This window comes from Martes martes, assembly GCF_963455335.1.
Source record: "Martes martes genome assembly, chromosome: 3".
Lineage (NCBI taxonomy): Eukaryota > Metazoa > Chordata > Mammalia > Carnivora > Mustelidae > Martes > Martes martes.
This window is the reverse complement of record NC_137890.1, coordinates 156,169,540-156,191,743: the sequence shown is the minus strand read 5'-3', so window position 1 is coordinate 156,191,743 and position 22,204 is coordinate 156,169,540. Positions and strand designations below refer to the sequence as shown.

Here is a 22,204-nt window from a genome sequence, read left to right as displayed (position 1 = left end):
AGAATGGCCAGCCCAGAAATGGATTCTTATCTATAAAAATGTTATGTTCTGGAAGAGGCATCACGAACATAAAAAAATGGAGGGGTAACAAAACCAGACAAAAACATCACAAGAAAACTGTATGCTAATATCTCTTATTAATATAGATGAAAAAGACCTTAACAAAATACTAGGAAACTGATCTACATTTTTATCTTTTATTTCTTTATTTTTTAAATTTATTTATTTGACACAGAGAGAGATCACAAGTAGGCGGAGAGGCAGGCAGAGAGAGAGAGGAGGAAGCAGGCTCCCCGCTGAGCAGAGAGCCCGGTGCAGGGCTCTATCCCAGGACCCTGAGATCATGACCTGAGCCGAAGGCAGAGGCTTTAACCCACTGAGCCACCCAGGCTCAGTGTATAAATCTATAAACAGAATTATACACCATGACCAGGTAGATTTTTCTCAGGAATGCAAGGTTGGTTTAACATTCAAAAGTCAATTCATATGGGGTGCCTGGGTGGCTCAGTCAGTTAAGTGTCCAACTCTTGATTTCAGCTCAGGTCATGATCTCAGGATCATGGGATTGAGCTCCGAGTCAGGCTCTGGGCTGCGAGGAGTCTGCTTGGAATTCTCTCTCTCCCTCTCCCTATGCCCCTCCCCACCCATCACTTCCTTGCGTGCATGTGTTCTCTCTCTCTAAAAAAAAATTAATATAATGCACTATACCAATGAAATAAAGAAGAAAATTATGTGATCATCTCAATAGACATTTGACTTTAACAGGTGGCAAAATTCAACACTCCTTCATGATAAAAGTATTCAACAAGCCAGGTGTAGAAGAAAACTTCTCAAACTAAATAAAAGACAACTATGAAAACTCCACAGCTAATATCGTACTTAATTATGAAAGACTGGATATTTTCCTATAAAATCAGGAAGAAGGATGCCTACTTTCACTAGTACTATTCAACATTGTAATGGAGGTTCTAGCCAGGGCAATTAATAAAGAAAAAGAAATAAAAGATTGGAAAGGAAGGAGTTAAACTCTATTTGCAGATGACATGATCTCATATTTAGAAAATCCTAGGGAATCCCCTAAAAAACTGTTGGAAATAAACAAGTTCAGTAAGGCTTCAGGATATCAGATCAATGTACAAAAATCAATTGTATTTCTACATGGTAGGAATGAGCATAGGAGAAGTGAAATTAAGAAGAGAATTCCATTTATAATGTCAAAAAATAGGGATATAATTTTAACCAAAAAAAGCACAAAACTTATATTCCGAAAACTATAAAATAGTATTGAAAGAAATTTAAGAAGATCTAAATAAATGGAAAGACGTTCCATTTTCGTGGATCAGAAGAGTTAATATTGTTAAGATGGTGTTACTTCTCAAATTGATCTACATACTGAACACCATCCAAATCAAGATCCCAGCTGGCATCTTTGCAGAAATTAATAAACATCATAAAATTCATATGGAAATTCTAGGGACCCATGCCAAAACAACCCCAAAAAGAATAAAGTTAGACTCACATCTCCTGATTGCAAAACTCACTATAAAGCCACAGTAATCAAGACTGACACAAGGTCAGACATATAGGTCAATGGGATAGAACTGAGAATCTGTAAATCAACCCATACATCTATGGTCAATTGATTTTTGACAATAGGTCCCAAGGGTGCCAAGGCTATTAAGATAAGAATAGTCTTTTCAACAAATGGTACTGGGGCAACTGAATATTCACATGTGAAAGAATGCATTTGGATCTCTACCTCACACCATACACAAAAATTAACTCAACATGGATCAAAGACCTAACTCTAAGAGCTAAAACTATAAAACTCATAGCAAGAAAACATAGGTGTAAATGTTCTTGACATCAGACTAGAAGATGGTTTTTTAGATGACACCAAAATACAGAAAAGGATCTGAGTAGACATTTCTCTGAAGAAGTTATACAAATGGCACATGAAGATGTGCTCAACACCACTACTAATTAAAACAACAGTAAGATTTGGTTTGATATCCACTAGGATGGTGGTAAGAATAAAGACAGATAATAACAAGCATTAGTAAAGACAGAGAAATTGGGACCCTCCTACACTGCTGATGGGAATGTAAAATGGTTCCGGCGTTTTTTAAAAGATTTTGTTTATTTATTTGAGAGGGAGTGAGAGCAAGAGAGATCACAGAGGGAGAGGGAGAAGCAGTGAGTGGAGAGCCCAATGTGGGCTTGATCCCAGGATCCCGAGATCATGACCAAAGGCAGACCTTAACCGACTGAGCCACCCAGGCACCCGGTGCAGGCATTTTGGAAAACAGTGTGGCAGTTCCTGAAAAGGCTAAACATGGAATTACCATATGACCTAGCAATTCCATTCCTGAGTGTATTCCCAAGAGAGATGCAAACATATGTCCTCACAAAAAGTTGTACACAAATGTTCCCAGCAACATTAGTCATAACTGGCAAAAGGTGGAAACAATCCAAATATCTACCAACTGATGAATGGATAAATAAAACATGGTATATCCATACAATGGAATGTTATTCAGCCCTAGAAAGAAATTAAATACTGACACATGCTCTAACATGAATGAACCATGAGATCATTGTGCTAAGTGAAAAAAGCCAGTCATGAAAGACCACATACTGTCTGAGTTCATGCATAAGAACTATCCAGAACAGGCAAGTGCATAGAGGTGGGAAAAAGATCAGTGGTTTCCTAAGGCTGGAAGGATTGAAGAATGGGGGTGAGGAACAGCTAGGATTTCTTTGGGGGGAAATGATGCAAATGTTCTAAAATTGGTTGGGGTAATGGTTGCACAACTCTGTGAGTATATCGAGAACCATTGAATTGCATACTCTAAAAAAGGTGAATTGTGTGCAAGGCGAATTACATCTCAATAAAATTGTTATTAAAAAAAGGAGGGGAGGGGCGCCTGGGTGGCTCAGTGGGTTAAGCCTCTGCCTTCAGCTCGGGTCATGGTCTTGGGGTCCTGGGATCGAGCCCCACATCGGGCTCTCTGCTCAGCAGGGAGCCTGCTTCCCCCTCTCTCTCTGCCTGCCTCTGCCTACTTGTGATCTCTCTCTGTCAAATAAATAAATAAATAAAATAAAATAAAATAAAATAAAATTAAATTAAATTAAAAAAGGAGGGGACATCAATAAAAGTTTGGAATGTTGGTAAGCAGCTTGGGAAGAATATTTGCTTTCAGAGCCTCAGAATAAATTCCCTCAATAAACAACAAAAGAATTAAAGCATTAAATATTTTCTTCAAACTATAGAACACTAAAAAAAAAACCTTATGTATGGTTTTATTACTTTTTCCTGCCCTTAAAAAATGTGTTTTGGAAAATGTTGTATTTCGATGAACTAGGCATATATGCCCCACTTTAATATTTGCATAATATTCTCTAATACATCACTTATATTTCCTTTATTTTATTATTATTTAATTTGTTTTCACCATTTTCTTTTAACGTTTAAGTTAGTCTCTTTTTTGGTTACAGAAAGAGACATTCAGGTTACTTGAAGAAAAAGATACACAAGGCCAAAACTGGGCCAAGGTGTTGTGGGGATCTGCCCCTCCACCTCTGTCAGGGGTCAGAAAACAGAACATTTTGAAAAGGAATTCCATGGTTTAAAAGGTGTCCCTGCCTTTTTTGTTCTTTCTGGTGTCCTCTTTTAAAATTCCCATGACAAGACTTTTGCTATGGATGTGGTCAAATTATGCCTGAGCTTCCTAGTAGCCAATGTGAAAAGGGGACATGTGTCAGTGACTCATTCTACTGCAATCAGGGATAAAAACTGACCAAATGCTCAGGAGAATTTGCACCAGGACTAGGACTAGCTAAGTGCTTTCTCTTGAGGGCTTTTATGGAAGAAGGAGCTTTAGTGTGGTGATTTTTAAACTTTCAAGAGCTTGTTAAATATATGAATTCCTGGGCTCCATGCCCAGATTTTGGACTGAGTAAGGCTGAAGTGGATCCCAGGAACTTGCATGGTAGAGAGAGCTCTATGTGACACATGGACTCCAGTCTATCTAATCCAGCAGGGTGGCCTTTCTCCGGACCCACAAAGCTCGTTCGTGTGCACACATACAAATACACATGCGTGAACAGATTTCTTAAGCCTCGTCCTCCGTGCCTCCTTCAATGTAGGCTGATGGCATCACATAAAAACACAACCAAACACCAGTCATTCTGCAGGGTGATACAGTGCAGGCAGAAGCCTGATCTAGGAAGGTCCTAGAGGGGTTTTGGAAGGAGACATGGCCTGTCCATTTTCTTCTCAGTGGAGAGTTTGGTGAAGTTTTGGTGGGATCATCTTGAGATGGAGCTCCATAGTTGTGGCTGGTCTGTGTTGCCTGTTAGCTGCTATCCACTCGGAGTAAACTGGGGGTTGGGGAGAGTGGATGTACTTAAGGAAAATGAGCCACAGTCTCCCTCCAGGCGGGCCAAGATGTTCCTCATTGGGAATGTTGTTATGAATCTTCTCTAGCCCAGAGGAAGGTAGGCAAGTGGAGCCACAAGGCTCCATTCTGTGGTGTCAAGGCCTTGAAACCTCTGGCCTGGAAAATTCCTTGGCAGGTGAGGTGCAGTTCTTCCTTAGGCTCCCTGCCCATCCCCAACACTGGAGTCAAACATCCACAGAATGTCTTCTCCTTGCACAACATGACTTCCTGGTACCCTTTGTGAAAGACCCACCAAGGTAATTGGAAGAGGTGGCTTGTTCTCTGGAAACATTCTCTCTAAACCCGAGACAAGGTGGGAGCAGTAGCATTTACCAAAAATGGCAGCATCCGTTGGGATATGTTCTTTCTGGTTTTAATTAGCCTGCCTGTCCTGACGTCTGTTGAATTCATAAAAGTTGAATTCATAAAACCTTTTTGGCCAAGGATCCAAGAATACCCAACTTTATACTCCCCAGAGCCAAGAGACAGACCTTCCGGCTATCCCCAAGTGATTCCAACCAAGTGGTAAGCTAGACAGTGAGGAGGAAGGTGGCATTTCTATTTTGCCCTTGAATAGAGTTAAAACAAAAATTTTAATATAAGTATAATAGAATGCAGTTAGTGCCCATATCTTAAGCATACAGATTGCCAGATGTTTACACCTTGTGTGACCAGTGCCCAGATCCAGAAGGAGAAGGTCACGGCGGCTCTGGAGAGTCTCTCCGCCCCTTCCCGTGCCCTGCCCCTGAGGGTCACCTCTGACCTCACAGCATGGGTGACTCTTGGCCTATTTTGGGGCTTTGTGGAGTAGTTCAGAATGTTCTCTTCGGTGTCTGACTTCTTCCCGTGACATTGGCTTGTGAGAGCCATCTACACTGTTCCATGTTGTTCTACGTGGTCACTGGAGAGTTTGTTCTCACGGCTGTGAAGCACTGGTTCTCGCCCGGGAGTGGGCCTCGGGGAGTTAAAGCACAGATTGCTGGGTCCCACCCTTAAAGTGTCTGTGGCAGGAGGGTCGGGGGCAGCGCAAGAATTTGTATTTCTAGCAGGTTCTCAGCTGCTGCTGCTGCTCCTGGTGGTCTGGAGAGCAAGCCTTGAGAACCACCTCTTTGGCCCATTCCCTCTCCTCTGGAAAAGGAGTCTGGGCTCGTCATTATTGTGGCTTCCAGAAATCCGCTGAGGGGCAACACTGACCTGTTGGCGGGGTGGGAGGAATGGGGCAGTGTGGAGGCCTGAACCGGTTTCCAGGACCAGGGTGGAACCCAGGCCAGTGTCCTGAGCTGACGCCGGCCTCCATGGTTAGTCAGTGGCCAGGGTCGGAGAGGAGTTAGCTTCTCTGCTGTCCTGCTCCTGACAGGGGCTGCTGCAATTTGAGTCCTTGTGGCCTGGCCAGGGATTTCTGGCTCCCTCAGGAGTGGACAGGAGATGGTGGGGATTTCCAGAACACACACTGGTCAGACACTGGTGTCCAGCGTGCAGCTGCACACGGCACCAGGGGGTTCACTTTTCTCCCCCTTCTTTCCAATGTCTGACAACCTTCTGGCTTCAGACTCATGCAGGAGAGACCCCCCCAGCACCCCACATCTGTGTTGCCCCCCAGCCCCCGACCCGCTGGTCTTTCAGCCTGGGTCCTGCACCGGGCCTTCCCGCTCCCTCTCTCGGGGCCTCATCTGCTTCCAGGGTCTAACAGGTTGCCCTTCTTGGCCGTGCCCTCCTCAGAGAAACTCAGTCACTTGCCTGAGATCATACAGCTGGTAAGCAGCTGAGGCAGAATTCGAACCCAGGTCTCATAGGCCTCAGGGCCCTGCCCTGCTGCTGAGAGAAGAGGAAAGTCTTCAGTGGACACAGGGGAAGGCCAAGCACCTCCTTACAAAGCAGTGAGCAGAGATCAGACAGAGCACATAGCAGGGGACAAAACCAGTAGCAAGGCCAGACCAGCCCTGTTTCCTCTGGGGGCTGATCCTGTTCAGCAAGCCCCCACCCCCGCCCCCCTTCATGGGATCCCTGGGGCAGTTAGGGGAAAGGGGGTCAACCAGGGGCAGGGGTCCTCCCTCAAGTGGCTGTGGCCCTCGGTTACCCTGGTGAGAACAATGGCTAGGCCCAGGCATATTAGTGAGAGGGGATGGGTGGCCTCCTAGCAGCTCACTTCCCGGGCAGCCCGACAAATGCTTCACTGAAGTCCAAGTCAGGCTGAAGCCATGGGACCCTGGAGCAGAGGGGACGACAGGGTGTGCTCTCCCAGCCTGGCCTGTCAGAGCTCTTGGGATATGTCTCCGTGGGCCCTGGGCACAGCCTGGGTCCTCAGCCTCCCATCTGCAGAGAGGAGGGCCATACTCAGCTGACTCAGGGTTGAACTGGTCGGTCGTGGCCTCGGTGGCCTCCTTTTATTCACTCGCGGAGGGTGGCTCTGTCTGACTCTCAGCGGGGCCCAGGGTCCAGAGACAGACATACCCCTTTGCTTGGAGTCCCAGCAGAGCAAGCAAAGTCCATTTCTGACATCTCCCATCATCCCAGCCACGAGAGCCTCTCTTTCCCTCTGAATCATCTCTCGTTTGTGCAGTGCAAAGGCAAGAATTGAATGAGATCAGGGTGCCTGGCATCACTTGAGCACGTCCGGAGAGATCGTCCCTACTCATCTTACTCTCTGCAAGTCAGTAAACGACCCACTTGTTTAAATTGTTTCTACCTTTGATTTTTTATTTTAAAAAATTTTATTTATTTCTGTATTTATTTGAGAGAGAGAGAGAGAGGGAAAGAGAGAGTGTGAGTGGAGGAGGAGCAGAGGGACAGGGACAAGCAGGCTCCCCACTGAGCAAGGGTCCCGTTCCACAACCCTGAGATCATGACCTGAACCCAAATCAAGAGTCAAAGACTTAACTGACTGACCCATCCAGGTGCCCGTTTTTACTCTTTAATGTAAAAAGAATCCAAGGTTGTAAAGTGTGTATAATGCTCAATATGAAAAAGTAGGCATAAGGTTTGAAACAGACCTGTACCCCTGGGGCTAATAATACATTACATGTTAATAAAAAAATAATAATAAGGTTTGAAACAAAGGAATCAAGGGTTATCAGAGAGCCTTGGCTCTATCCTAGTGAGCGAAATCTATGCCTTGTCCTCGGGGACTAGCTGGTGGCAGTTCCTGAGCGCCCTGTCCCCTCTGGGCACATTGGTGACAGCCATCACTCTCAGCTGGATGGGGGAGGAGAGGGCTCAACCTACTTTCTCCAAATGAAGCCCAAGGTTCTGAGTTTCTGTCATTCAGAGAACTTTTACCGAATTAATGAAAGCTGCCCTCTTTCAGGTTTTGCAAACCCAGGCACCAGAGAGGCTGGGAGCGGTAGGAGGGAGTGTGAGCTGGGGACAAGGACCACTCCTTCTGGGTGAGTGGCCTCAGCTGGCCACCGCCCTTGGCAAGCTCCCGCCTGCCTGAGGGCCAAGGTCTGCTGAACCCAGCCAGAGGGAGGCCAGCCAGGGCAGCCCAGCTCCCAGTCCCAGAGCAGAACAGACACTACCCAAAAGCCGGCACGTCGTTTCCAGAGCCAAATAGGGATATTTATACACAGGAAGTTGCACACTCAACACTGGGTCTTTGTGGAGTTCTAGCTGTGGGGCCATTTGCTGTCGGAGTTGCTGTGAACTCATCTATCAAGCCCACATTCTAGAGCGTTTATAAAAAGGCCTGCTAAAAATGACAAGACCAGTGCTGGTGTCTTAGTCAGCTCAGGCTGCCTTCACAAAATACCACAGAGCGGGTGGCTTCAACCACCGAGATTTATTTTCCCACAGTTCTGGAGGCTGGAGGTGTGAGATCAGGGGGCAGCATGGTGGTGTTCTGGTGAGGGCCCTCTTCCTGGCCCACAGACAGCCACCTTCCACGTGTGTCCTCGCACGGCCTTTCCTGGGGTGTGCACAGGAGAGCGAGCAGGAGGGGGGAAGAGGGAGGGCGAGAGAGGTTTTCCTCTTCTCACAAGGTCACTAATCCCATCATGAGGACCCCAACCTCTTGACCTCATCTGCCCTTACTCCCCTCCCAGAGGCCCCATCTCCAAATGCCTTTACATTGGGGGTTTGACCTTTTACATATGAATTTAGGGGGGAACATGAATATTGCGTTCATAACAACCGGTGAAGGAATGAAAAGGTTCTTGCACTGGTGGTTGGGAATGTTCCAATCCCAACCCGATTTCTCAAAATGGCTCTGGGGAACCAGTCCTTTTTTTTTTTTTTTTTTTTTAAGATTTTATTTATTTATTTGACAGGCAGAGATCACAAGTAGGCAGAGAGGCAGGCAGAGAGAGAGAGGAAGGGAAGCAGGCTCCCTGCTGAGCAGAGAGCCAGATGCAGGACTCGATCCCAGGACCCTGAGATCATGACCTGAGCCGAAGGCAGAGGCTTAACCCACTGAGCCAGCCAGGCGCCCGGAACCAGTCCTTTTACCGGAAAGCAGCCATCCTTCCCTCCAGTTCCGGACACCCCTGCTAGGGACTTTGCTCCATCCTCAGCCTTGGAAGAGGAGGACCTGAAAGGCCCCTAGCCCCAATCCTGTGGCCACAGCTGGCTGGAAGAGAGTGGACCTTTGACCCAGGAGGATTCAAGCTGGAGGCTGGGCTGAGCCAACCAGATTCACTCTCTCAGAGATGACTGAGGTGAGGACCAGGCCAGTTAGAAGGGGGATCAGGACTGGATGGCTGTGGAGGGAGGAGAGATGTAGCTTTCCCGTCTCATTTCTGGTTCTCAGTCCTCTTCAGGATGTGTGTTGGTTTTGCCCTTCAGTTCCTTGTATTTTTCCAATAACATTTCTTTTTTTTTTTTTTTTTTAAGATTTTTATCCATTTACTTGACAGACAGAGATCACAAGCAGGCAGAGAGGCAGGCAGAGAGAGAGGAGGAAGCAGGCTCCCCGCTGAGCAGAGAGCCCGATGCGGGGCTCGATCCCAGGACCCCAGGACCACGACCCAAGCCAAAGGCAGAGGCCTTAACCCACTGAGCCAGCCAGGCACCCCCCAATAACATTTCTTAAAACGTTTTTCTTATTCTAGCTTGAAGGGGTTCCTGGGCATCACTTCTCAGTGGTCCAATGCTGGCATCCCTTATTTGTGGTGTCTCTAGGCTGTCACCTCTCTGGGTTAGGACTTGAGACTGACCTGGTCAGTTCTGTCCTCGTGTTCTGGGGGGCTTCTGTCCACCCACACGTTGAGCACAGATGCATCTGTTCTGTGCTAGGCCCCCGGGCCCCCACGGAGCAGACAGGAGGGAATTCCCTGATGTGGCTCCTCATCCCAAACATGACTCCTCTGGCTTCTCTTATCCTTCTGGAAACTTCTCAAATTTGTGCAGTGTTAGAAGCATTCCAAGTGCCTCTGCATGCCTCCTGGTGAGATCCTGTGATCTCGCCAGGGGCCTGTGGGTGGAAGGGAGGTGACCCAGGCCCTGAGGAAGGTTTACCAAGGAGGTTAGGTAAACTGGGGTTTATTGAGGCATGCGGCACAGTCAAGCTCAAGACCCGTAGTGCGTGCCCAGCAGAGAGGGGACTAGAACAGCCAAGGAGAACAGAATGCTGGAGGACTATGGAAGATGGTAGAGCTGTGAGCTAATGGGCAGAAAGGCTAGGATTTCTGTGTTGCTTTTGGTGAGTGAGTTATTCAAAAGGAATATTTTTTTCCTTTTTTTACTTTTTTAAAAAAAGATTTTATTTATTTGAGAGAGAGAAAGAGAGAGAATGCTTGTAAGCAGGGGGAGGGGCATAGGGAGAGGGAGAGAGAACCTCAAGCAGACTCCACACTGAGCACAGAGCCAGACATGGGGCTCGATCCCACGACCCTGAGATCATGACCTGAGCTGAAATCAAGACACTTAACAAACTGAACCACCCAGGTGCCACAAGAGGGAGATTTTTTTCTTAAAAAGACAGCAATAATGGCAGAGAGGTTTAGGGGTATTGGTTTCTTTCAAATACCTCCCACCTAAAGTATCCAGAAGATTGGGATGAATCTGGAGAGCGCCCTGTTCTCCGTCCAGCGGCATGGGATTTGGACTGTGTCTGTGAACTGATTTTTTAAAAAAGATTTTATTTATTTATTTGACAGAAAGAGATCACAAATAGGCAGAGAGGCAGGCAGAGGGAGAGAGAGAAAGCAGAAGAGTGAAAGCAGGCTCCCCGCTGAGCAGAGAGCCCAATGCGGGGCTCGATCCCAGGACCCTGAGATCACGACCTGAGCCGAAGGCAGAGGCTTAACCCACTGAGCCACCCAGGTGCCCCTGTGAACTGATTTTTGGAAGCACATCAAACATCAAAAAATTAATAGTTACATAGTTTATGGACTTCAGAAAAATTCCAATTAGCCCACCAAACCTGCGATTTCATAGGTATTAATGCTTAGGGTGAAAATAAGTGGAGAATTTAATGTAATGCCAATTAATATCACCAGTGGTACATGGAAATGTCAAAAATTGTACATGTACACCGTCAGTGATCGACATTCCAGAAACGCTGAGTTGAAATTACCTGGGTGAACCAGATAATTCATTTCTCTTCCGCACTCAGGCTTTCTTCCCTCTCTATGTGCCAGGGGTTCCCAGACCGTGCCTCACTTTGAGCAGCAGCCATATCTGGCGGCTTTTAAGAAACGCGGAACCTTGGGCTCTCCCCCAGAGCCACTCAGCCAGCAGCCCTGGGCAGCTTGGGGTGGAGACAGTGTCCTGTGACCAGCCCTCCAAGTCTGACAAATCCAGCTCAGCCTTCCGAGCCTGAACCCCGGGGAGGCTCCTGGAACCATGTGCAGGAGGGTGGGCACATTTCTGGGGGAACGGTGCCATCCACAGCTTGTATCAGCCCCTAAGAGGGTGAAGGTCACTGCTCTCTGAGGCTCTTGCCACCCTTCTTCTCTGCCACTTGTCGCTGCGTTCATGAATCCGTGGGCTTTAACCATAAATAACCCAAACCTTGCCGGGCCATCGGCGGGGCATATCTAGTACATACGAAATGGCTGGTGGGTATCTGGGACCTTCCTGTACCGATGAGACCCTCGAGGACCCCCAAATCACAGCAGCACTGGCCTCTGTCTCCTCAGAGCCTACATCTCTGCGTATTTCTGACCTTTCCCGAGTCTGGGCTCTCTGCCCAGCTCGGCTTCTCCTTTCATTTCTCCTGACAGCTGTGGCTTCTGGCTTAGAGTGACCCTTGGGTCTGTGCCGGTGTCCCACCTGGTGCCACCCCCCTGCTCCCTGGAGGGCTGGGCCCACTCAGTCCACAATGAAGTCCACAGAGACTTCTGTTCATGCACTGACCCCTTCCTCTATCCAGCAAATACCAAGAACCTGCATGCCCTTGGCCCTGGGGTGATTGACAAGTGGGTCTGACGGTCACAGCACCTGCCTATGTGACAAGCTGAGATGTCGTTGGGCAGCAGCTGGCCAGCCCCCCACTCCAAGACCCACCTGGTGGGGTTCTCGGATCCTGCAGAGCCTGGTGCTCACCATAGATGCTCAAATCACAAGGTCAGGCCAGGGGCTGCTCTCTAACTTGGCCACTGCTTTGTGTCCACCCCGCCAATGCAATCACCAGGGTCCTTTTAAGAGGGAGGCAGGAGGGTCAGAGAGATCCGCAGGTGCTACCGTTGCTGGCTTTGAAGATGGCAGAGGAGGCCACAAGGCAAGGAATGTGGGTGGCCCCTGGAAGCTGGAGAAGGCAAGGAAACATTCTCCCCTGGGGACTCTAGAAGAAAAGTGGCCCCAGCTAACACCTTAGCAGAGTGAGACCCATTTTGGACTCGTCTTCCAGAACTGGGAGATGAGGCATCTGTGCGGTTTGAAGTCACTAAGCACATGCTCATTGGTTAGAGCAGCGACAAGAAGCTAATACACTCCCCTTACAGACGGAGCCCTGCGTCTGGTTCACCCTTCGTTGATTTCCTCAGGTTCTTTCCATGCCAGCAGGGATCAGACTCGGTTTTAGTTTTGCCAGAAAAAAAAATGCCTTCACTTATCAAGAAATATTCACCGGAGGGATATAATCATTGTGTCCAATATGCAGACGCCTTGGGCGGGTGTGCAGCGTCCCCGGGCCTGGATGGCACCGTGCAGGGAAGGGGTTTCCCCAAAACTGGCCGGGCTCAGAGCGCTTGGAGCCAGTTGGATGAATTGTTCCGTGGACGCCCATTCTCTGTACATTTGAGGCTTCTGTGTACATGTTCATGCTTAGTGCTCAACTTTCGATGCGAGCTGCTAAATTCTCTATTGCTTAAAGTCAGCATTTATGGGGCCTCTGGGTGGCTCAGTGGGTTAAGCCTCTGCCTTTGGCTCAGGTCATGATCTCAGGGTCCTGGGATTGAGCCCCACATCGGGCTCTCTGCTCAGCGGGAAGCCTGCTTCCCCCTCTCTCTCTGCCTGCTGCTCTGCCTACTTGTGATTTCTCTCTGTGTGTCAAATAAATAAATAAAAACTTAAAAAAAAAAGTCAGCATTTATACTGGAAAGTAGCATCTTTTTTTTTTTTTCCTCTCTCTAGTCCTGTTGAGATAATAATGGTGAAAGCCAAGCCCTTTATATTCATCATTTCATGGAACACTCAGGGCAATCCTAACGATCGTTACTGTCCTCGTTTGTATGATGGAGGACGTAGGGGTTCAGAGAGATTAGCTGACTCAGCTCAGGCCACACAGCAGCTCGCGGTGGAGGCAGCCTAGGCCTGGCAGAGAGCATGATCTCTAGACTCGTCCTCACCACCTTGAATTTAAGACATTCTGACTGAAAACCAACAGCCTCTCCTGAGAAAACATCCTTAGAAGATCACAGAGAATTCAAAGAGAGAGAAAGAGTAGACAGTAACTGAGCCTGGGGCCCGCAGTTAGAAGATGTGATATTTCTCCAGTGAAGACACAAATCAGCTGTAATAATATTTTCTCAAACATGACGTAGGCGGGTCTTGTCTATCTTAGATTGAGCATCAAGATGGCTTCATCGTGACCCCAAGCTAGAATCTCTCCATGTCTCACCCTCGACTTGGAACCCAAGTTCGCAGACTACGAGTGACTTTGATCTTGACTCTGAACGGGTTCCAAAGAGGCCAGAACCCCGTGGAAAGCACGTTCCCGGGAACGGCTCTCATATCTCAGGCACCAAGAAAAATTGTCTGTGTGCCAGATGCTTTTTCACTCCAGAAACAGAAAACCTTACAATCGTTTTAAAGTTCAAAGCTGACTTCCTAAAAAGGAACTTAGAGAAAAGAAGGCTTTCCTCCAGCATTCAAGAACCCACCGAGGAATGTTTTTTCACTCAGATGAGAGCAAAAAAGATATATATATCTTTATAGATAGATATACTCATTTTCATGAGTGGATTTAGGTCTATAGAGCATCATGGAAAATAAAGCTCATTATGTCAGGGTTTTATAAAGTTAAAGTAGTTGGAAGTTTTTTGTCCCATTAGTGGGATTTCATGGGAATCTGTTTGGGCTCATGGATGCCGAGTGAATCAGCTGTGAGTGAGAAATTGGTTTTTCCTAATCTTCCTATTTGGACAGCGATATGGGGGACAGAGGGAACGAGGGGCCTTGGGAAAGGGGCAGAAGTTTCTCTGTCTCATCACATCTTACCACAGGTAGCCCAGGGCAGGCGTGCAGCAAACACTGATTGGCTAGACGAGGTGCAAAGGAGTCAACACGTCAGGAACTCAGCCCTGTGATGGACTGAAACCCTGACACAAGAAGGTCGGATGAACTTGTACTTGGGATTGAGCAGTGCTTCCCGAGTCAACGCCAGGGACAAACCCTTGCCGCTTCCAGACAAGACCTGGTGGTCAAGGTCCTCAGGCCAGCTTTCCTTCCTCCCTTCTCCCTGCTGGTCCCTGCCCCAGAGGCTCCCAAGCGTCTTTGAGCTTTGGAAGGCATCATCCAAGCTGCTTGTTCTCTGGAGAGCCTGTTCTAGAGGGTTGGTCTTTGGAAGAAACATACTCATTAAATAATAATGAGTCAGCGCCCCATTTTTAAACTCATCAAAGAGCTGGATAGTAAATGGGCGGAGCTTCTAGCCGTGGGAGCCACTGGTGCTGGGGCATGAACCTGCAGCCCCAAGTGAAGGTAACCGGGGCAAAGCCAGCTAGTGCTGGAGTGCACGAGTGTGGGGTGAGTTCCCGAGAGGTGGGTTGTCCATACAGACCCCCACTGGGATCTCCAGGAGGCTTTGGGGTCTAGGCATCAGGGCTGCAGGCCACCTCCCTCTCCCTTCCTTCTGCTCCAGCAAACCCATCCCATCAGCAGCCTTTATACGGGCCTCATGCTTCGCCTGGTCCATGCCTCTGCCTCTTCCGTGCCCTGCGGGGCTCCCACCCCACTTGAGGATGCGCTCTCTGCCAAAGTGTGCTCTTCAAAGGACTTGGATCATTCAAATAGGGTAAGCGTGAAAATACTACCTTATTTTCAAGTTAGAGAGCCTTACTTTATAATACGTAAAGCCGTACCCATTAGTTCATCTCCTCTTGTAAACAATTAAGTGATGTAAAACCACTTAATGATGCTCAGCTTAAAGGCCACTTCCTCCACGCAGGCCTCCTTGATACCCCTTTGATGATCCCCGCCCCCCTCTTCATTCGAACACGTGATTTTTCCCCCATCCCAGAGGCAAGGCCAGTGGAGGTAGAAAGATTGCGAGATGGCCTGACTTAGGTTCCCAGATACCCAGGTTCTCATTTTGCTACCTGAGCTCTTCTCCCAAAGAAACCTACTAAGGAATGTTCCAGGCACACACCCCCTCTTTACTGCTCAGTCTTTTGCCCTGACCCAGTGGAGTCTCCCAGGGACACTCAAGCAAGGACTGCTGCCAGCCAGGGAAAGGGGTGCAGACTGCCAGTCTTCCTATGGCTGTTTCCTCTGCATCCAAAAGACCACAGCTCCAAACATGGGGGAAGGTGAACCCAAGGGGAGGAGAAAGATAATTCCTCCTGAGGCCCAGGCTGCTCTGCCTCCGCAGCTCCCTGAGACGCCCCGGGGGAGCTCTGGAAAGCAGTGGATGGGAGGCTCAGAGATAGAATGCTGTGGCTCAGCCCGCCAAAATGCCTCTTGGTCCCACGGTCCATAACCATCCTTGGATCGAGGAGGGGATTATGTGCCCCCCCCCCACCATGGAGGTGGAGAAAGGGCCCTGAGGTAGGCGATATTTGGAGTTGAGCTGGTAGGCTCTCAGTGGGCTGTTAGAACTCGCCTCCTCTGAGCCTCTGGGCTGGTCTGTCCACTGGTGGAAGGCCCCTGGGCTGCATCCCTGAGGCCAGAGGGGCCTCCCACAGGAGAGGAGGAGTTCTTTAAGCAATTGTCTCCCTCCATCTGTGGCCCCTGCCTCCCACTGCCTTGCTGTCACTGTGCCTCTCCTGTGGGGGTCTCTCTAAGGGAGGGATTGGCAAGACCTGACACTTTGGACTCCAGGGAGTGGTGGGGTTGAGAGTGGGGTTGGGGAGATTATCTGTTGTCTGATTTCCCAGAAAGCTTAAGACGGCCACAGAGATGCTGATTCCTACTGGTACCAGGCTGTGTGAGGCCAAGGGCACCGGAAAAGGTGCAGGAGTGAACACGGAAGAGAAACTGAGTAGGAGAGAGGACAGAGGTGACGGGCTTGGGACACTCCCACCAACGGTCTTACTGCCTTAACCTGAGCATTTTTCCAAAAGGCAAAACCAGGTGGGTCATCGGCAGAACATGACAGAATGGTCACAAATCCAGGAGTCCCAAGTCCTGCTTCTGCTTTGCCAGTGACTGTGTGAACACTCCAAGTTTTAAATCAAGATAGAAAAGAAGAGCCTGCCCACCACATCCAAGAGCAGCACGTCCCCCATGTGTGAGTCACACCAGGCTTTGGCATGATGCCAGGCGGGTGTACTCATCTGGAAGGTTCCGAGGGGGCAGGCCTTTTGTGCTTTTGAGATGGGACGCTGAGCCTCAGGGACAGTGGGAAGGGGCAGCTCTGCAGTGGCCTGTTCCTCTAGGGCTGAGACATCCGGGCCCCCGGTGTGCTTCCTGACACAGAGATTGGGACCATGACACACAGTGATCACAGTTTGTTTGGCATGTCACAGTTTACACACACAGTTTTCATTATGGCTTGAGCCATGGGCAGGTGACCTATGTGGTCACCGAGTACTCCACATGCAGAAGGGCCCCTCCCTTGGTTTAACACTCTGCTGTTCCATTCTTAATACTTCTGAAATTCTACTTTCTTAAAATTCTTAACCAATTTCAAACAAAGGGCCTCACATGTTTAGTTTGCACGGGGCCCTGCCAATGACATAGCCAGTCCTGGGTGCTATCTCACTTGTCCCTATCGTTATGACAGGAGAAGGGCCTGGACGGGATCATCACGCCACTTCACAGATGGGGAAACTGAGTCCTGGCAGGGAATGGTGAAGCCACGACTAGACTCCGGTCTCCACAGTGAAATTCTCTCCTGGGACTCTTTCTCAATGAGTGGATTGCATGGTGGCCTCCTTCCCCACCACACACCTGCCTGGAGTCTTTCCAATCCGGCTGCAACCCCCGTTTCATCTCTTATTTCATCCTGTTTCATTAAGAATACCCAAACTGCTCACCTGCCAGTGAGGTCCTCCTGGGGGTTGGGGCCCCCCCAGACGATGACTCTTCTCCTGTCCTGTGTCCCGTCCGGGGTCCCCCTGAGCAGGTTGCCGTGTCCCCAGCAGGATCTGCGCGCCCTCCACTCTGTCCCAGGGAGCCTCCAGCCAGCGCTTTGTCCTCTCCTAGAAAAGGCTCCCGGGGAAGCTTTCCTGACCTTCAGACCCGTCTCAGCCCAGAGCTGGCCCCATGCCCATGATAATCACTTCCTGCCTGGGTGTTTACCTTCCAGGGCCCCGTGGGCCAGCCCAGGAGGAAGCTGCACACACCTGACCCAGAGGCCATGCAGGAGTGAAGGAGCCACCCACAGTCAAGGCCAGAAACAGCTGTTACCAAGCCCTGGGGCAAGGTAGCCCCAATGTTCCCTGGGCACATCTGACCCCTCGCCTCTCAGCACCAGCCAGGCAGCTGCACAGCACCTGATTCTGAGACTTGGAAACGGGCTTGAGCTCCTCTAGGGCTGCATTCACTCCTCACACCTTGCCATCATGCCTCAACTTGGTCACTTGCAGGTGTGGGACCCCGGCTGCTTTGTGAGGGAGTCTGCTCTGTTACTATGATCATTATTATTGTTAACAGCCACCTTCTATTTGGTGGCAGGTACTGGGCTAAGTACTTTATCTAAGCACTTTATGCAATCCTGTGTAATCTCTATGAGCAGAGGATTATACCCATTTTAAGAATACAGGAACAGAGGCTCAGAGAAGTTGCCCGTCTTGCCCAAGGTCACACAGCTAGTGTATTGGGGATCCAGGATTCAAACTAGACCAATGTGTATGAGAACCTGGGTTTTTAACCACTACCACTATTTGCCAAGTTTAATTACCAGAATGTTCCCATTTTTATAAACTCAAATTGGCCATTGTATTGGCTCTCTCTCTTGCTGGCCACAAATTAAGACCAGACGTGGTAACTTGAAAGAGCGTGCATTTACCATCTCACAGTTTCTGTGGGTCAGGAATCGGGGCATGGCTTCGATGGGTTCTCTGTTCAGGGTCTCACATGGGCTGTAATCCAGGGTCTCTTTCCATGTTTATGAGGTTGTTGACATCATTCAGTTCCTTGTGGGCTGTTGGACTGAGGGCCTTACCCCCTCTCTGACTGTTGGCCACCACATGGGCCTCTCTACTGTGACACCTTGTCACCAGGAGGATGGAAGTCATCGTCTTTTGCAGTCTATTCACAAAAGTAACAGCCCATCACTTTTGTTCCTTCAACTTGCTAGGAGAAAGTCATCAGGTATGGCCTACACTCAAAGCTAGGGGATTACATAAAGGCATGAATACCAGGAGGTAGGGATTGCTGAGGGCCATCTCTGAAGAACTATATACCACAGCCACCTGATTGCCACAAAACACTGGTTTCAGTTTTGCCTCTGAAAGCCAGGTGGAAGTAGTCTTTTATTCATCTGTCATCCATCCATCCAACCAACCAACCATCCATCCATCCATCCATCCAACCAACCAACCAACCAACCATCCTTCCTATCATCCATCGAAACATCCCTTCATTCATTTAACAAATGTTTGAGCAGGACATTATAAGCCAGACCCCATATTAGGCTCAGAAGATACCGAAATAAATACAGTTATTCCCACTTGCCCTCCTTGTCCCCCATCACCAAAGGCTCCCCATTGAGCTTCCATAGATACAGGTGTTGCAGGGAGGGTCTGCCAAATGAGTGGCTCTTCAGGAGCACCTTCCCTTCAATTGGTCCTCATACGTTATGCTTTTGCAACTCCTTTTCCTCCTGCTCACTCTCCTTTCTTTGTTGCACTCGTGTAAAACCCGTATTTTAAGCAAGCCCTGAGTGCAAAGTGTCATGGTAGCTGGGGCATGTGTGTGTGCGTGTGCATGAATGCGTGTGTGTAGAGTTATAGCCGATTTTCTTGGCATGCATTCCCCCTTCCTCTTTAGCAATTTTCTTGTCTTCCCTTAGTTCCCAAGGAAAGTGGGCCCGAAGCTTTTTGGAGACACCTCTCCTGCTACATAAGCCCAGCGCCCAGCTCAGAGCTGTGCCTGCGGTAAAGGAGACTGCTGGGGGAGTGCCTGGTGGAGTGGGAGCAGGGACAGAGCAGAACAGGTTCCATGCTCCTGGATGGGCAGGGCCAGAGGAAAACAAGGGAAATGTGCACCCCAGCCATACCTGCCTATAGACCCCCTCTCCTGACCACAGGACCGAGTGAGTGAGCTCTGAAGAGAGTTGACAAGGTCTGTGGGATTTACACCTTGAGGTGGCCAGTGGATATCTTGGAAGAGGAATGGTCAAATCTTCCATATGGGAGACCATTTATTTCATAGCTTTGGTAAGCACCTGGTAGGTATAGATACCGTGCTAGGCCCCGGGAGTGCCATTGGGAGCATCTCAAACGTGAATCTAATTTCTTTTTTTCTCCTCCACTCTATCTCACTGCTTTGGAATAGCCCTCCAGCAGCTCTTACCCTGACTAGCGCAACGGCCTCTGAACAGGTCTCCTGGCTCAATTGCTTCCAGTACTTCCCACTCCATCCCACTCAGTATGCCATGTGAGTCTGCTAACAGCCTTGATCTTGTCACTTTCTTGCTCAAAAACATTTTATATAACCTCTGTGAACAGTTTCATGAGTATTGGTCTAGAAATGTTCTCTCTGTACCTAACCTCTCTCTCTCTCTGTCTCACACACACATGCCCGCACACACACTCATACACACATACACAGCCCTGTATTTTCCTCAGGTGGGGTCACAGCATGTATACACTGTTCTATGTTGTTTTGATGGTTTTCCAATTCTGCACACGTTGGAGTCCTGCACTCTTTAATGACCATCTACTGCTCTGCTGTGAGAATATTCTGGGATGATACTGACGGCCATGGACTGGATGTTTGTATCCCTCAAAATTTGTATGTTGAAAACTAACCCCTAAAATGATGGTATTAGGAGGAGGAGATCTGTGGAAGATGATTAGGTCATGAGGATTCTGCCTACGAGGGACCTATAGAGTCTTACGTAAAGAGACTTGCCCTTCCACTATGGCCGTCAACAAACCAGGTAGAGAGCTCTCCCCAGTGAATCTGCCAGTGCCATGATCTTGAACTTCCCAGCCTCCCCAACTGTGAGAAAAATATTTCTGTTGTTTATAAGCCCACCAGCCTATGATATTTTGTTATAGAAGTCCAAATGGATTAAGACACAGAGAAGTTGGGGTGCCTGGGTGACTCAGTGGGTTAAGCCTCTGACTTGGGCTCAGGTCATGATCTCAGGGTCCTAGGATTGAGCCCCACATCAGGCTCTCTGCTCAGCAGGGAACCTGCTTCCCTTCCTCTGTCTCTGCCTGCCTCTCTGCCTACTTGTGATCTCTCTCTGTCAGATAAATAAATAAAATCTTTTTTAAAAAAGGAAAAAAAAGACACAAAGAAATCCCTTCAAGACCTGGGATGTCCTTGACCAGAAGCTTTTGTGATGTTTTCTGGATGATCATTTTTGATAGTTCACTAATGGACTTAATAATAAAACAAGCATTTTAAAGTGACAATTATAAATGTGCATTGGAATTGAATATTAAAGTGTAGTAAGTTTAACTCCTTACAAGAGAATTTCTTGTAAGATTATCTGATAACTTCCTGTGTTAAGCTTGCTATTGGGAGTGGGGAGAGAATAATTTCAATGTTTTAAATTTAAGAAAAATTATAGTGGTTATTTTAAAAATACATTTGATTTTTTTTTTAAGTTGGCTCCATGCACAGCATGGATCTCAATGTGGAGGTTGAATTCATGACCCTGAGATCAAGACCTGAGGTGAGATAAAGAGTTGGACACTTAACCGAGTGAGCTACCCTGGTGCCCTCCCAAAACATTTGAAATATATAAAGGTCTGATTAAGAAAAATAACTGAGTGGAAGCATGAATAATTACCATGATATTTATGGTATCTATCTGTCTATATCTATAGCCCACCTCTGGGCCAGGATTAGTTCTAAGCACTTTACATGAATTAGCTTGTTTAATCATTACTATGGTCTTATAATGAGAGAACAAGGTATAGAGAGGTTCAGTAGCTTGCCCAAGGTCATATGAAATTTCCTGAACACACAGAAATGCTGAAAAAATATGTTACATATATCACCTAATATATATATATATATATATATATATATATATATATATATATATATATATTTGATCTTAAAGGTAAGACAGGAAAATCTCCAGGGTGCCATAATTCTGTATCTACCCTGGTGAGCTAGTTTATTAGGGATTATACACACATGGCCAGAGGATAAGTTTGTTTTAAGTTCACAGCAATGGGGGAACAAGAATAAAAACTTTGGACCTGAACACAGCAGGAAGTTTGGAGAGGAATTATGGCTCAGAAGTAAAACAAGTGTCCCAGGCAATGGGCAGAAGCAGAATCACCAGTAAGAAAATAGAGAACAAGTTGGGTTTGTACATGGGCATGTACATGTACATGCTGCTCATGAAGCACAGAAACTCAAAGATAGAAATTGAGGAAAAAAGTTGAGAAACTGTGGATATTTAAGATTGAGGTAGAAACAACTATGGGGAGGTGTCTACCATCTGGGGCACTACTCAGGGCATTTCCACCACCAAACCCTAAAGTTTATTCCAATGAGGATGAGCTCACACACAAAAATTATAAAACATTTGGGGAAGACAAATATGAAGCATAACATGAATGTAAATGATTAAAACATTAGTATTACAAATCAAAACATTTGAGGAAGTCCAACATGAAGAAAAACATCCCGCAAAAATGGGAGAGTTGACATATGAGGAAGTAGAAACAATAGGATAATATAGAAAGACATTTAAAAAATAAGTCTGTTTCCAGTGCTTAAAGAGGTAAAGTAGTAAAATATATGAAACAAGAATAGGAAACTAAGTTTTAAAATTAACACTTTATTTTTTAGAGAAGTTTTAGATTCATAACAAAACTGAGAGGAAGGTGCCGAGGTTTATCATTTACTCCGTGCCCCAACCCATGCACAGCCTCCCCCACTACCAACATCCCCCACCAGAGTGCGACACTTGTTTCAAAAAAAAACCCTACATTGATAGATCATTATCATCCAAAGTCCATAATTTACATGGGAGGGTCACTCCTGGTGGGTTTGGGTAAAGATACAATGATATATCCATTATTATGGTA

The 22,204-nt window shown here is 47.6% G+C and overlaps 1 protein-coding gene across 1 annotated transcript in view; it reads right to left on the bottom strand.

Annotated features, from left to right (window-relative positions):
* The window catches only part of NGEF (neuronal guanine nucleotide exchange factor), a 99,207-nt gene extending 81,981 nt beyond the window's left edge, over positions 1-17,226 (bottom strand). The window contains exon 1 of the mRNA XM_080798716.1: positions 17,015-17,226. The gene's annotated coding sequence lies outside the window, so the exon portion shown is untranslated. The remainder of the gene's footprint in view (positions 1-17,014) is intronic.
* Positions 17,227-22,204: the final 4,978 nt, after the last annotated feature.